We start from the raw sequence: 5070 nt of genomic DNA, 5'->3' as shown, positions 1-5070 counted from the left end.
TAAGAGGCGATTGCATTCTCAAGGGCTCCATCCCAGTTGGAACAACCTGATGAACATGACCATATCGTTATTACACGGACATGTCTTACAATAATCAAGAATTATCTATAACAAATAAGAAAATAAATAAGGGGACTATTAAAAGAGGACAATATTGAAAATGTACTTAGAAAAGCAAGTAAATGAGACGATAAAACTGACGTGATTTTTTTGTTAAAAGTTAGCTCTAGGATGTTTTGTTTACGGAAACACAGCGTTTGGCAAAAAAAGATATAACAACCATGCATATTATGTCACCAAGTAGTATAAAGAGATATTAATCACATGAAGCATATGGAGGATTCATTTAAAGTAAACACTAAAGTACAAGATCGGAAGGTGCGCATGACAAATAGGACTCTTATCAAACACTTCTCGAAATTGGACACGCTTAGAGAAAATTGAAGTGAAGAAATAAGAGGTTTTTCTTCTTCTTGTTCTTTTTTCTTAGAATGAAGAAGAGTCCAAATCAATTTATAGAATTTTGAGAAGTCATGCATTGAAAAGACACATGAACTAAAGTGATGCGTGATTTCAAGATATGCATGAATTAAAAAGATACATAAATTTAAGAGATACACAAACTTAAGAGATATATGAACTAAAAAGGCATTGTCGGGTATTATTAATATTTTTTCGAACATAAAAAATGATAAACATGTGTGGCATGTACATACCTCGTCCATGAAGCGAACAAATAGAAAAGAGTGCAAACGATACACGACACCAGAAACGAGACCTTTACACGCGAAGAGCAAACACGCAAGTTGGCTTTGCCTTCTTTCTCTTCGTTGGACTTAGCCAAAACAAGCAAAAACATCTGCGCAAGAAGAAGGTCAACCCCGGGGTGAGGGTGAGGGTGAGAGAGAGAGGCATGACAAAACAGAATCTTTCCCTCGCAGGCACAAGCAGATACATGTTTCAGAGAGCCAGGGAGAGAGGGGGATGCTATTACTGTGATATCTCGAAGGACTCAGCGTCTTTGACCAAGCAATAGAGTTCATGTTGGCTTTGTCCTTTCGTGGGACAAAGACGCAGTAAGGGGTTGAGCTACGCCGAGAAAGGAATGGCCAAACCCCACTAAACCCCGTCTCCAGCTCCTTGAATGGTTTTAGCTTTTGCTCCTGCGTGTGTTTTAGCGCTTCTATTTAGGAGCATATACATGTGTATGAAGGTGAAGCTCATAAAGAAGAGAACTAAAACAGTGAAAGAAACAAGGGCTTCTTACTTGCAAATACCAAACATGGAGGGTGGTATAGCCCTCTTCTTTGGGTTTGAGTCTAACCAGAACAATGCAAGCAGAAAGTGCAGAAGTTAAAAATGATTCAGCTGAAAAGTAAAACCCTAATTTGCTCAAGGTCAACCTAGATGATAACCAACCAAAAAAAAAAAAAAAAAAAAAAAAAACAAACAAACAAAAAATCTACATGATAACATGAAACTCTCATAATTTGGGCATGGATGGATCATCTCCAGCCGTGGATTTAAGTAAGACTCGTGTCATTAACGGTTGAGTCTAACCTTGTCTACAACGGATCGATTCCAAATAAATATTTGCTCTTCATTGAAGAATAGTGCTGGACCGTATGCAGAATGACATAATGGAACTTTAGTGCCATTTATACATTGTACGGATGATACTTGAGTAAAAAGAAAAAAAGAAAAACCGTCCGTTGCCACCTAAAATATTCCTTTCCTTGAAATTATCTTTTTTAATGAATAAGTCTTTGGTGTGAACCTTAGAAACCTCATTTAGTATACCCCTTCTCTAGTAGTAAGTGCGAGATAAATATCCACGAGATTAAAATGAGGCATATTATGAATTGGCTATATTCCATGCGGTTCCTAATTAGTGAAAATTTTTTGTGGCATCCCAAAAATTCAAGACAAACTCTAAGGTGTATTAAAGCCCATAATTAGGTAATGAAATTACCTATGGTTTATGCTTTAACCATTAGTCTCTTCTTAAGACTAAGTGATATGTGCTTGTGTTCATGAGTTTTTAAATTTGTAATATAGGATAAATTAGTAAGAATGATTTATTCTTGGCCATGTGAAATTTAAAATTTGAAATCTATAAAAGAAATAATTAAAGATGAATAATTGAAAGTGAAATTGTGGGTTTAATTAGGTTGGGCCTTAGGCCCAATGGCTTGAGCTCTTGGTGGGCCGAATGGCCGGCCCATTGAAGCCCAAGGGAGAGTGACCGTCGACCATGAGGGGGGGAGAAGAGTGGCTGGCCCAATCCAAGCCCAATCCAAGCCCAAGCCCATCTTGCATGGGGCATGCCAAGTGGCAGAAAGAGGCTTGCATGCATTGGCCATTGAGGGAGGCAAGTAATCATTGCCAACGATGGAGTTTTGGGGGAATAAAAGGGAGAGGAAGAGAGAGAGTGGCCGGTTGAGAGCCACCGTCCAAGTGAGAAAGAGAGAGAGGGTGAGTTGCAAGAGAGAGTGAGGCCGAGGAGGAGGAGGAGCTCGCCCGTCGCCGTCCACACGCCGTCCGTCTGTCGCCGGTGTGCCGCTCGTGTGCCGCTGTCCGCTTGGTCTTTGAGGCAAGTTGGGATTGATTTCCACTCTTGCATGTGTTTCTTGCATGTATGATTTGTTGGTAGTAGATTTCGGATGTTAGGGTAGGCGAAACCAAAGCTAGAATGTGACTTGTTCTTGAATATGCTTGCTGATTTCGTGAATACCGCCTGACCCAGAATCTTGTGGAGGTTTGCATGCATGTTTCGAGTTGGATTTTGACTTTGATTCCTTCATGAAAGTTGTAGCCAACATCTTAAAATACAACATACTAAAATTTGGGACAAGATGGTGGAGATTTAAGGGGTCAAACCCTCATCCTACGAAGACACTAGATCTGGAACAGTTTTGCTAACCTTTTGGTAGATTTGTGGTTGCATGTTGATTTTTACCAAGAATCTCTCTTCGACTTCTTCACGAAACTTGTAGAGAACATCCTAAGGACTAACATATTCAAATTTGAAGTAAAATGAGCAAGTGTAGCCTAGTGAATCGACTTACTCTTGAAGACAGTAAATCTGGAAACACGGTACTGGACACCCGAGACTTCATGGACCCATATGGTGACTATTATTTGGAAATTTCACTTAGATCCCTTGATGAAAGTTGTAGGGGACCTCTTGAAGTAAAACATATCCAAATTTCAGAGGAAACGAAGAAGAATAAGTGGGTGAAAACTCGATATTTCGGAGATAGTTACACTGGACGTTTCGGTGCTAGAATCAGAAGCTTCGGATGACTATAGAAAATTATCTAGAACGAATCTGGCCTAAATGTCTTCATGAAAAATCTACTTTAGTGTCTTAACTATAACCTGGTAAAATTTCATAATTTTCGGAGGTCGTTTGGGTATTTTAATCGAATTATTTCACAAACTGCGCATTCTGTTTCTATCCGAAATTGCATGCTGTATATGTGTAAATTATATCTTCTTGTGTGGAACTCTTTTGGGCATGTATTTTCATGAAATTGTTATCTTATTGACTTGTCTATCACATGTCTTGATTTCATGATTTTGAGAAGCATATGGATGTTTAATTTAAATGTTTTCTAAAATGGTACATGCTGGAATTTTGTAAACTTTGAAAATGCATGAAATATGGATCATTTTATATTGCATGGACTCCGTGAATTTTATTGTTATGAGTGATTGTGTCTTGCTGGATGTATGGTGATGATTTGAGATGCATGTATGAATTCGAGGATGAATATGATCTTGATTGCCATCACATCACATGCCATGTTAAAATTGAACTATAATTGAAGATGAGAATTGAGATAAATGAGAAGGCCGTCGAAGGTGTGAGCCAACGATGCCCCGGGAGTGTCGGGATGCCTGGCTAGAAGGGTACGGCTGGTTGCCCGGTGGTCATGAATGGCCGGATACCGGAGGGCATCGGGAGTATCAAGAGGTGTTGAGATACCCGGAGAGTGGGGGAGCCGGAAGCTTGGCAGGTATTGTGCCGAGGGATACCTCGCGATGCCAGTTTGGGTGAGAGATGCCTGGCTAGAAGGGTACGGCCGGTTGCCCGGTGGCCTTAAATGGCTGGATGCCGGAGGGTCCTCGTGATGCTAGTTGGGGTACGAGATGCCCGGAGAGTGGGGAAGCCGGATGGTCTGATTGTATCTTGGATACATGTGGGATGCAAACATTGGTCCCGGGAAAGAAAAATGTGGCGGTCCGTAATGAAATTGAAATTGAATTATGCATGATGATATATGCATGATATGATGATGATGATGTTACATGCATGGATGCATGACATGATGATGGTACATGTGATATGATGATGACGACGTTACATGCATGGATGCATGGCAATAATGATGGTACATGTGATATGATGATGATGTTACATGTATGGATGCATGACATGATGATGGTACATGTGATATGATGATGACGTTACATGCATGGATGCATGGCAATAATGATGGTACATGTGATATGATGATGATGTTATATGCATGGATGCATGGTAAAGATGATGCCATATATGACATGATGATGGTAAGTATATGATATGATGGTGATGTCTATATGATGATGTATGTACATGAGGTATGATGACATGTGCATGATGCCAAGGTAAGTTGTGCATGGATGCCTTAATGATATGTGATACTATGATTGTGATGATTGTGTGGCATGATGCATTGAGTGGTTTATTGGTCATTTACCTGCTGAGTGGTTGTATTCATTCATTCGGGGACCAACATTTCAGATTAGCAGGATGCCGCTCTCTGCTGTCACGCGGGGCGTATTTTACGGCATTCCTTCAGATGTAGAGGTCGAGTGTGTGGAGATCGACTGTCCCACCATTCCTGGACTGACATGTATTCGAGTGCGTGCCTTAGTGATGTACGACGTGGGCCTGACTGAGGGCCTGTCATTCAGGAGTTCATATCCGTCTATGTTCGTCGAGACGGAGTGATGCGTGGGATGTTGCCGCCGCCACCGCCTGATGCACCGGGGTGGGTGTGAGGGCCCATGCGTGAGAAG

Source organism: Eucalyptus grandis, chromosome 6 (assembly GCF_016545825.1).
Source record: "Eucalyptus grandis isolate ANBG69807.140 chromosome 6, ASM1654582v1, whole genome shotgun sequence".
NCBI lineage: Eukaryota > Viridiplantae > Streptophyta > Magnoliopsida > Myrtales > Myrtaceae > Eucalyptus > Eucalyptus grandis.
Note: the sequence above shows the minus strand (reverse complement) of the source record.